This window comes from Coturnix japonica, chromosome 1 (genome assembly GCF_001577835.2).
Source record: "Coturnix japonica isolate 7356 chromosome 1, Coturnix japonica 2.1, whole genome shotgun sequence".
In the NCBI taxonomy this organism is placed as follows: domain Eukaryota; kingdom Metazoa; phylum Chordata; class Aves; order Galliformes; family Phasianidae; genus Coturnix; species Coturnix japonica.
The window spans coordinates 25602499-25615206 of record NC_029516.1 but is presented as its reverse complement, the minus strand read 5'-3'; positions in this window follow the sequence as shown (position 1 = coordinate 25615206).

Genomic DNA, 12708 nt, shown 5'->3' with positions numbered 1-12708 from the left:
TGCAAATTTTCTTCTGTCAGCTGGTTGAAACTAAGCAGATATTGCTGTTGAAGTATTTGGAAATTGTCAGAAAATATGGAGGCAGTTACTTTTATGAAGTTGGGGTTTGTGCCACTTACACATTTCTGATGTAATGGTTTTCATTATTACTTTTATTTGTTTTGTAAGAAATTCTTGATAAAATAAATATATGGGATTAACTTTCATCACAACATGTTTGCCTGCATACTAAATAGTTGTCTAGCATGGCTGCACAGTCAATGTTTACCAGTATGTCATGGCGTTATCTAGATCAATCTATGTCCGTGTCAGGAGGCAGTAGGCCCATGGGTCCCTTGGTCCTCAAAAATGGGAAGGGAAAAGGGAAAGGGATAGGGAGATGGGAGCTGGGCTCAAGGAGGCAAACAGAGCAGTGGCAATAATCTAAGGAGGAAAACTTATTTTACTAACTATGATATTGGAATGCAAGATAACACAATATAATACAATGCAATTGAAATTGAGGCTAATAAATCAAGTAAAATAAGAGAGAGAGAGAGAATTTTCCAAAGACCAAGAAGCCTACTTTGAAATTGAAGGCGCACAGTTTGGAAACACACCCACACCCACTGGCAGGCAGTGAGAGAGAGAGAGTGTCACTTCCGTGACGTATTTCCCTCTCCAACTGTGAGGTCCTCTGGGATGTGTGGTTCTTATTCTCTGTGCTCCACGTGATGTCATGATGTGGAATACCAATAGCAAAAATTACAAAACCATGACAAAGTACTAAGCTGAAGCAAAATGTTTACAGCCAATTTGAATTAATCTGCACTGGCAAAATTGCTGCAATATATTAAAAGAAATGCTGATTAATTCTGTCATCGAAGCTCTTCAGCATTTGAAAATTGAAGCTTAATATTTTCTCATTAGAGTTTTGGAGAGGGGTTAGCGTTAACTTCATCCAGAGATGATCAGACCTTCAAATAGTGTATTTCTTAGTTTAGACTAGGAAGGTATTTTTCTTTTAGTGGATTTCAACTTATTAAATAGGTGGATTTCTTTTTCTTTCTTTTTTTTTTTTTTTTTTTGTAAATGAGAATTAGACAGTTTTGTCATGAGACCCATCAGATCAAGAATGGAATGTATGAAATATTGGTAATGATTTACCTGAATAGATGTTACACCCCCATCACTCCGGGTTAATAGATCTCCCATAACAAATTGACTTCAGAGCACTTAGAAATGTGATGTACTATCTAAGAAAAAACTTTAGATTCAATATGACATGATAAGAGGAGAAATGGAGGGCAGACTAAGAGATCAGAACTGTTTTAGGATTTGGTAGAGGAAGGTGATAAGGAGATGAAAGTAGATAACAAAGGTTATGAAAGAATTAATGAAGCCTGACAGGAAAGAGATTTAGAGAAAAATAATGTATCAGTGTTTAAGAACCTTCACAATTTAACTCCCTTTTATGATTTTTTCTCTTTAGAAAAAGTGACATTCAGTACTCTACCTAAGAGCTGTAACAGGCATTGTCTAGAGATGAAGTTATAAATGCTTCTACAGAAACATCCTGGAGTACTTTTTGCCTGTGCAAGGGTAATATCAAGAATCTTACAACAGAGGAAAGAGTGTGGATTAAATTTTAAGACAAATTTTCAATTATTTATGAAACTGCATTATGAAACCAAATTTTTAACCTGGTAGGGAGAGTTTCAGAAGGATATTTCTATGTATGCATTATTTATGGTCACTAGGTATAAATGGATCTCCTTATTTATGCGTTCATGCTGTGACCATGTACAGAAATAGTGGTTTGCATGTGCCTCCAGTAGGCAGGTATAAAGCAAATTATTAAGATTTTACAAAAAATCTCTGAGCTTTTGCAAGGCCTGTGAGATCTTGAACTGATGTATTTATTAAGTGGAGCATTTGTATGGGTGGAATACAGAGAATTTATTGTTCTAGTCTGCAGGGTGCCCATTAATTAGATCCAGAGAAGTGTTTGACCCATCAGTTCCTGGAGTTTTCATCCAATCAGTTTGATGAATTTGCACCCAAATGGATGAAATTACATTGACTTAATTTCAGTGTAAGAATTTAATAATGTTTAGACAAAATGCAGTGCAAATATAATTCTTATCAGTTGGTCTTATTGGAAAGTTTGTCGTTGTGCCTTGATTAGTTTCTTTTCTAGGAACTGAAGAACCATTAATAAAACTTCTTTTTTTTATAAAAGTAGAGTTTAAGAAGGCAAGCAAAATATACCTGCCAATATTCTGCATAAAAATCAACTCAAGAACAAAAAATAATGCATTAATAAATTTACATTCTCTTGACAGTCTTCAGCTGTATATCAGTCACGATAACACATGACATATTGCCCCAAATTCCATTTGTGCATTTGGAAATTGCTGTAATTTATCAAAACTGCAATGCAAGTCAAGTTTTGGCAATAGATGAGGCTGGGGGGATCTGATCTCTATTCACAGTATGTTTTGTTCAGCATCAACCAAAGATTATTATTTTTGCCTGTTAACATTGCAGATTTCTGAAGGCAAAGGGGAAATGATCAGAATCTCAACAGGTAATTTTGCCTTTGATTTGACACTTAACTGAATTCTCTTTTGCCTTTCCTTCTATTTGAAATGACAGTGACCCAGTATTATATGCTACCAATCAGAAGACCTGTTCTGGTGAATCAATGCATATTTGAGAACAGTCCACAAACACAGTTTCATTAAATAATGCATAATCATGCAAAGCATCGGATTTGGAAAAAACAAAAAAACAAAAAAACAACAAACTGAACTCATTAGTGTTTTGGTCTAAATTTTAAGAAACAGCTTTATTATTATACTATGTTATTCATTGCTTTGGTCATTTGTTTTTTTGTTGTTTTTTCTTTTCCCTATATGAAGCAAACAGAAAAAGCACAAAGTGTTAATACAGAAGTAGCAATTTCCTAAATAATCTATGAGATTTTGTTTTGCTTTGTTCTTTTTTTTTGTGTATAAAGATGTCTTGTTTGTTATTTTGCTATTTGTTTGCTAATGTAGTTTCAATATTTTGTTCTTAAAAAGTACTCCTTTTGTATTTTATCTTTTCTCAGATCCAGTCCTGCAGATATACCCCTATATCCTTTGTTAAAGGAAGACACTTGGTCTCAGTAATTGCTGTGACAGGAGGAAATCAAATCACACTGATAAATGTTACTGGGATCTATTCCATTTAATTCCATACCACTGCAAACAGATGATGGATTTCCTTACAGTGTCCTTCACTACTACTTCAGAGAAATAACTAATTTAGTCTGCCACTAGATGTCATTCCTTTTTCATGCAAGTATAAAAAATGTAAATTTCCACCCAAAAAATCAGTTAAAAATATAAGATTTAAAATGAAAGAATCCATTTGATGTATATATACTTACAAATAAGCCTTTTTATTCATTATTTTCCATGTATGAGCAGAATGTTGTAAGTTTACAGATGATTCCCAACAGATCCAGATGCATTTAAAGAATGCAGAATGTGGTTTAATTGTTTGGATAACTAGTGTTTTGTGGTATTGCTCCATTCTAATAGTGCGGGAGATTCAATTAAATCTATTCTTGTATTCATTCTGGCCCTGTCTTACTAAATCACAGAACTACTTTTCCTTTTGTGGATGTCACCTGTCTTCTCAGAACTGGTTTCTTTGCTGCCTTGTCTCACAGCTCTTCTGATTGTTTGGGGTTTTTCTTCATGGCTACCTAAACTTTGCAAAGCAACAGCCGATGAAATTATTCAGTTTTGATGGGTCAAGTGAAACCATTTCTTTTTTTTATTTTTTTTTTTTCCACAAAGAAGAAAATTTCTGAGAGATCCTAAAAGTCTATAGAAAAATCTTTACATAGTCTTTATTATCAAAGTCCTTGATATCCATGAATTCACATTGCAAAATATATTTTTATTTCTTGGGAAAGAAAAGATTTATACAACATTATTTTTATTTCTTAGCTATGATTAAATAGTACTAAAATACAATAAAATAATAATTGAAAAAGAGAAGATTTCTTATCTGTGCAGATGACTGGATAGCCTTTAGCAATTGTTGCGCTACTCTAGTCACAGCTTTTCATTAAGGATTCTGGGCAAAGACACAATTTTTCAAGCATGCTCTGCAATCATTTAAATAACACTGAATGTAATAAAAATGTGATCAATGAAATATGACAATCTACACCCTTTATTTTCTGTATTCTATGATCACAGCAAGGGAGATGACTTTCTGGTGCTCTACAGAAAGTAGCACACATTTACAATATGTAATATAGTTGTTGCTTTAATATGTGCTGACATTTTTTGAACTGTCATATTCTTTTTGACCACAAAAAATTACTATGATACCATTCTATTAAAATATTAAGATTGCACATGTTTGGGATATTAATTCCATAACAGTTCTCTTTGATGTCAAATATTGATAAGCTTCCTTTAAAATCCACATCCTTTTTATTTTAATCCATTTTATTAGGCAACAGATTGCTGGAAAGAGTGTATCTTTGACATATGTGTATAGCAGATTGTTAGAAATTCCTTCTTTTTAGCTAGATTACTTACTAGAAGATCAACAATATGCCAGATTTAGCCATAACATGAAAAAGTAGGTATGTCTGTCATACTATAAAGTATTTGTTTATAAACATTTAAATATTGCAGAAATCTTATATATATTTTGTGCTAGCTGTGTCTTGAAATATGACTTTTTAAAAACATTTTCTTCCTCAGTGGAGAAAAAAATCTGTTGTGTTGTTAGAAAACAGCTGTAAATAGTGAAGAAATTGATTCTCTTTGAGAAAAGAGAAATTTAACAAATCTCAGATTTGTGGTGGGAAAATCTGGTTCCTCAGCTAATTCCTTCCCTGATCACTAGACCTGCACCCAACCTAATGCAATTTCTTTTTTCCCTACACTACAGTTGGTAAATGTATTATGAAAACTATTCTCTAATTTCATTTGAGTACAGATTTTACATGAAGCTTAGCTTGCGCTGTGTCAGCCAGATCAATAGCCCATAAACATTCAAAATCTTTGGCTGGAATTGTCAATTACCCAGAGGAAGGAATCAGCACTTTAAAGGCAGGTACCCTTGGAATATACCACGGTTTTAAAGATGGACCATAATAATTTTTGTTCTAGGTTGCAGGACTACCAATATGACTGCTTTCTTCCTCTTCAATATTAATACAGCATGCCAGATGTCATCTCATTTCCTAAAATGAAGATATTGCCTATTAAATCAATTCTTGCTTTTTAACTTACTGTTTAATTAAATTATTTGCAAACTCCCTCAGCATCAGTTAGCTTTCCAAATCCTGCTTTATGGCCACGAATTAGTATTCTTTATGTTCAGTAGGTAATGTCCTTCCAGTTAATGAGTGTCACACAGAAGCATTCAATAACTCATAGGATCTGCCCTCAAATATTTCAGGAAATTTTCTGTTGTTATTTGTGGTAGCAGGAACTGGCCAGAAACATCATGTAGTTAAAGAAAATATCTTTTACTGATCTTCTACTCTCCTATCTCTTCTGATAGTGCAGAATAAATGCTTCCCAGCATAGCTGAAGCAAAATGTAAAGCTAATTTCCTTAAAGAAACCAGCCAATCCATCAGCTGTGACAAATTAATCTTTCCCTTTTGCAACTAATGCATCTCATGTTGAAGCAGTATGACTTCAATAGTGTCAACAAAAGGTGTGGAAATCAGTTTTATTTTTCTTTCTGTCATTACAGAAAAATACGTTTGTTTCTAGTGGAGGAAAAAGCTCATTTAGATAAACTACAATGATGTCCACACCACAAATACTTTTTCTTTTCCAATGGTTTCTTATTCCATCTTGGATCTATGGTATATGGAACATTTGGATAAGCCACTCACTAGTATGTTCTTATTTCCCATTATTTTAGTCACTTTCCCTGTTTATTTTAATTCTAAATTAAAAACTGATGTATGTCTGACTGAGAGGAGTCTGTGCTCTTGGAAATCCTTGTAGATGCTCATCTTCGTGTTTAGTCAGCCATATTCTGGAAATATGCCGCATTCAGGCACTTGTTATCATGGTTGCTGAGGCATCTGTCTTTGAGTGATCAGTGATTTCTCTAAAATTCAGGCTGTGTCTCATCAAGGAGGACTCTATTACTGAATGGGAGCCATAGGTGTGAAACTGAATCAAGAGACTCACATTCCAAAGAATGTAATTCTGAATGTTATCCTTCTCTATTTGAATCTGTTCTATGGAAGGAAATCTCAATTAATAGAGCATTTCTTGTGGCTAAGTTGTGGTGACATGACATTCTAAGCACCAGTGATTTCCATAGACTAAATATCCTATTTTTTATGTTAAAAGTACTTTATTAAAAAAACAAACAAACAAAAAAAACCCAAAACACCCCACCAACAAACAGAAACCTTCACTGAGCGTCATGGTAAGTATTTAATTTATCAAGACGATTTCTGCCACCACCAAATGTGGAATGAAAATGTATTGTGTAATCTTCCTCAAAAAAAACACCTTGGTGTTGTATTATCCATAAAGGTTGAGAAAAAAAATGTGTGATAAATTGACTAATAGAACAATTCAGACTGTTAATCTCTGTTCCAAGTGTGTTTGCTACAGGAAGGGCTGGCATCCATCCTCAGTGCTGTGGTGGCTGCTCTGAATGCCACTTCCAAAAGTGGCAAACCATGTAACTCCATGGTCTGCTTCAGCCTTTCCTGATTGTGCAGGTCTCAGAGTTGGCTCCCAAGCCTGTGCCAAAAAAGTGCAGTGATGTTAGTATAGCATTGAACTGGAACTAATAAACCTTGGTAAATCTGAAAACATTTCATATTCCCAAGTTTTTATGTCACTCCTAAAAATAGGTTTTTAACTGTGAATCAACATAAATTCTGAACAGATATAAAGGCCACTTTGTATTATGATTTTCCTACCAAAATTAATTTTGAAATAAGGATAGAAGAATAAATTAATTGTATTAAAACTGAAACTGGATCCTGAAGAATTGTTTGTAAAATACTCATGCAATTAACATTGTAGGATTACTATTGTTAATTTAAGTTCTTAGAAATACTGAATATCACATTTCTAATTAATCTAGCATTATTGAATTCAATGAGATAAAGTTCTCATGGAAAACATAGCACTGAGATTTAAGAAAATTCATTTCTCTGCAGTTTTGAAATGGGATAGTGATTTTTCCTCCAGTCAATAAATACAGATAACAGACATTATTAATGGTACTCACAGAAACAACATATTTCTTACTTCACGTTAGCTGTACATCTTGCACTATCTTGTTTTACTTAACAAGATCAGATGAGATTGCTTTTAACATCAACACAAGCTAAACCTGATGTGAAGTGACTTCCAGTTTTTCAAGTAGCTGTAAATTATGAAGATATGAGTACACAGAGGAAGTACTATAGTTAATTTTATCAGGTTTTAAAGCAAGTCAAGTTTTTGATAACACCAGGGAGATGAAAATGACAACTTCTTTAGCAGAATGCCATATCAGCATAATTTTTTATCTCCTATGTAGTCTATTGACTATAAAATATCAATCTCACATATCATTTATAGTGATTATGTTGAGGATATTAAAGATTCCAGTTTGGAGAAGTAATGTATAGTGAACAGAGGACTTTGAGCTGCTACAGTTTTGATTTATCTCTCTATATACCTTACGCAATTTTATTTCTCCTTCTTCCATGATATTAAATATTGCTTCAAAGAATACTGCTTTCATAAGCACAAATGTGTTGTAGTCTGTAAAAGAACAGTTACATTCTAGCTTGCTCCAAATCAACAGTTTTAATGCATATTTCATGCAATGCCTTTTTTATGTGTTCTTCACAGAAGAAGTTTTATAAGAAATAGTTTTATAAGACTCCTTTACCCAATATCTCCTCTGGAATGATTGTATCAAATAAGTAATTACAAAATTAATTGAAAAGTTATCCAAAGCAAAAACTGTAAGACTCCTGTAGTTACAAGTGACTTTTTATATTTTCCGTATATAGAGGATTATCGCAAAGTTAGTCTTGTTGTATCATCTATCATAAGCCATAGCAATGCAAAGATAACCTTTAACTAAATCCAGTTATCATCTGCAAAAAGATTTTCTGGGAGATATTAATTTCATCTGACTTTTTATGTGACTAACATTGATGTGCGTATCTGAAGATATTCCTTCTAAGCTTTCTTTGTAGATGATGAAAAGAAAGAGGCACTTATAGGTGTGACTCATACGAGTTCTTTTAGATATCAACTTTGGCTTGAAATAAACCATCCTAAGAGCATCTGTTTGTTTTCCTTCACTCCAATGGGCTTTGCAATGGGTCTTAAAAATGTGTCATGTCTTCCCTTAGATGGTGTGTGAAAGCAAAGCCACCTCAACATATTGATGCTACAGACAGCAAGAGCAAACAAGTTCACCAGAAATTCTGTGAGCACAGCTACATGTTTTATTTGAGGTTGAGTCAGAAGATTACAAAGAGACTTTGATATTTAGATTAATAAATATAGAAGTATCACTTGCAGAAAACTGAAAACTTTCTAGGCTCCTTTACAGCATTATATGACAGAAGTGGCATTTTGTGAATTGGCCTCAATTTTATACATGTGAATTGTGTATGATGTCAGCATCACTGCTGCAATCACTTGTCACAGATAATGAAGATCCTGTGTTCCTCTGACTGCATTTGTGTTTGTTTTGGAGCATGCCGCTTAGAACAACTTCCAAATTTAGTTTTAAGTGGCACCGAAGGACAAAGCTGAAAACACAACTATGATTAAAGTCACATAAAGCAGTTCAGAACTGAGAGCACAAAAGATTGAAAGGAATTTACTTCTTAAGCTTTTTTCTTTCAAGTCTATTAAAACGTCTTTGATATCTCCACATTGAGCTATGCAAATTTTTTTAATCTGATCATATAATTATTTTTACTAAGTAGTTGAGAATAGAAGTTATTAACCTCTCCATGTAGAGAAGATTTATTATACAGTAACTATATGTAGGCTATTTGTCTAAGGAAAGAGCTTTTAGTTTACAAAAAAACCAATGTTTACTGAGTTCAGTTCCTAATCCCTTTACTTTCCTTTATTGTAAATTAAGTTGGTATGAAGCATTTCTGTCTTAGTGTACTGGTTTTTCATAGCATTTTAAATTATAATCGTCTTAACTAAAATCTACCTTTCCACTTTACAGAGATAAAGCTGATTTAGGAAAGGAAAAGAATACAGGCTCAAGAACTTTTTCCTACATACAACTAAAGTGCATGTTGCAGTGATTATAATTCGTGTCTGGACTATATATTCTTAAAAATCAGGCCTTAGAAGTTAGCAGATATTTCATATTACTGAGTTTAGATTTAACCATAGTACTGCTGAATTGATTCCTTCTTCTGAGTAAACATCCATAAATATCTCATGAAATAAGCCAACATGCACTGTAAAATACAGTATCACATTATTATTATGTTCATATTATTCCATTCATACTATTGTTCTTTTCCCTCAATATGCAATAAAGAAATATGGAAATTCTGCTTGTACATACATTAAAAGTTTAAAGGCAGCCAGTAAACTTGCCCTAGGCTAAATCTATGAAGGAAACCAGGGAAAAGATTGACAGTATTGTTTTCTGAGCAGTGTAGTTTCCACATTAGTGGAAATTGGATATATATATGCATATGTATGATGTATGAAATCACACACTATGTAGCTACACATATAATTCAGAAATTTAATTAAGGAAAGATTTTCAGCCCACTTCTACAAGGTATTGAAAATGTACACATTTAAGGGAAGATAAGTTGGAATTTAAACTCATGTTTGAGTGGATAAATTTAGAATGGTACATTAAGATTCCTAAACATTTTATATTTATCCAGTATAAAAGTATTTGTGGGTAAAGGGCAGGCCATTTCTTGATCCAAGGTCTAGTAGTTCCTTGGTGTTAAGGTAAAACACAGAATTACTTTGTGAATTAGGTTTGAATTACTTTGACAGTGTAAACTGCCAAGGAATTTTTAGGATTGCTGACACAATGAAATAATAGTCACAAATGCATATTTTATACCTATGCTTTGATATTTAACTAAAAGACATGCCACCATTCAGTCTGTGTACAGTTACATAGGACCAGGAGAATATTTCTGTTTTAGAACCTGAGAATGTCATAAACCATACAACTCAAAAGAGAAGCCACATCAATCTGAACAGATTTGTAATAAATTTGTGAGATAATAATCAAATGTATTCCCACAATACCATCATGTAGATCATATCCGAGTTTCACAAATGAAGTTACTGTCTCACTGTATTGCAACTCTTTCAAGGTTCCAAAGAAAGTGAGTAGTGTCTGTGGGGGGATGAGAGAAGAACTAGTGAATATATAGAATATAGGGCATCGTATTCTTTTTCCTGCTTTTATCCAGTTACAGATATCTCCCCAATGTAGAGTAGCGTTCTCAGTGTGTTGGTACAGCTGTGTCATCAGCATGAGTGAATGTTGTGGTTTAACCCAGCAAGCAGTAAAAACCACACAGCTCTTCATTCACTCCCTTCCCTCCCAGTGGGATGTGAGTGAGAACTGGAAAGAAAAAAGTAGAATTTGTGGTTGAGATAAAGACTATTTTCTAAGAAAGAAAAGGAAGAAAGAAATAATGGTAATGATTATATGTTTAGTTACAAAATAAGTTACACACAAAGCAATTTCTCACAGCCCATCCATCAACTAGTGCCCAGCCAGGCCTTGAGCAGCAGAACCTTGGCCAACTCTCCTCAGTTTTATAGTATGGAATATCCCTTTGGCCAGTTTAGATCAACTGTTCTGGTTCTGTCCCTTCCTTGTGCCTTTTGTGGCTAGGACGTTACAAAAAGTTGAAAAACTGAAACATCTCTGGTTCTGTACAGAACTGCTCAGCAGCAACACAGGTGTGTTGTTGGAGATGTTTTTTTCCTAAATCCAAAACATAGCACCATACCAGACACTATGAAGAAAACTAACTGTCCCAGATGAAAACAGGACAATGAAGAAGGAAACTGGTTGTTCACACTCCTGTTTTTCATCTCCCTTACACTTCCTATGAATCCTTTTATCTACACAGGGCTTCTACATTACACTAGACACTAGCCTTATTATTCCATAAACTTTTTTTTTTTTTTTTTCCCCTGGAATCTGAAGGTATTAATTAAATTAATTATCCCCTAATGGTCTTTAATGTGGTATATCTTTGTACTAATTCCTCATTGTTCATGAGTCTGGGCTGCTTTCAATGCACATGTTAATTCCCATTACTTTTGTGCTCAGAAGGCACAACACAGCAGACATTAAGATTTTAAGATTCTTTTTTCTCTTCTACTATTTTGGTTTTTTCATAAAAGGGCCAATAGGTCTAATGAGTTACAAGCAGTTGAAAATGCTTTCAACCGATCCCCAAAAACAGTAAGACAAAAGGGAAAAGGGGTGGGGAGATGGGATCTGGGCGCAAGAAAACAAACAGAGCAGTGGCAATTATCTAAGGAGGAAAACTTATTTTACTATGATATCGGAATGCAAGATAACACACTATAATACAATCTAATTGAAATTGAGGCTAATAAATCAAGTAAAATAAGAGAGAGAGAGTTTTCTGAAGACCAAGAAGCCTACTTTGAAATTGAAGGCACATGGCTTGGAAGCACACCCACACCCACTGCCAGGCAGTGAGAGAGAGAGTGAGCGTCACTTCCATGATGTATTTTCCTCTCTGACCAGGAGATAACCTGGGGTATGTAGTTCTTCTTCTTTGTGATCCACATGATGTCATTATGGGGAATACCAATAGCAAAAATTACAATACCATGACACAGTAAAAGGAAGACTAAGGATAATGTGGGTCTCCTGCTGAACGAGGAGTGTGTCCTAGTTATAGGGGATGCTGAGAAGATGGAGATGCTGAACACCATCTTTGCTTTAGTCTTTTATTCAAAGACTCCCCCCCCAGGAGTCCTGGATCCCGGAGGGAAAAGAAAGAGTCCAGGAAACTGAGAGCTTCCCTCTGGTTGAGGAGGATATATCTGGAAGGTTCTGGAAGAGTCTGGTTAGGGTCAATGTACACAAATCCATGGGCCTGATGTGATGCATCCACATATGCTGAGGGAGCTGGCAGAGGTGGTTGCCAAATTGTTTTCTATCATCTTTGACTGGTCTTGGAGAACAGATGTGCCTGAATACTAGAGGACAGCTAGTGTCACTCTGGTCTTCAAGAAGGTCAGGAAGGAGAATTCAGGAAACTACAGGCTAGTTGGTCTCAGCTCAGTCTGTGGAAACGTGATCAAACAGCTTTTTCTAGATGCTATCTCCAAGCAATCAGTAGAGAAGAAGATTATTGGGAATGGATTCACAAGAGGAAAGTTGTTCTCGACAAACCTCATACCTTCTATGGTGGCACCACCAGCTGGGTAGATTTGGGGAGAGCAGTGATTGCCGTCTACCTTGACTTCAACAAGTCTTTCAATAGTGTCTCCCATAACATCCTGAGAATGAAACTGAGAATGTAGGGTAGATGAATGAACGGTTAGGTGGGTCGGGAACTGATTGACTGGTTGAGCTCAGAGAGTAGTGATTGATGGTGCAGAGTCCAGTTGGAGACCTATTATCTAGTGATGTTCCCCAGGGATTGGTGCTGTTCAATATC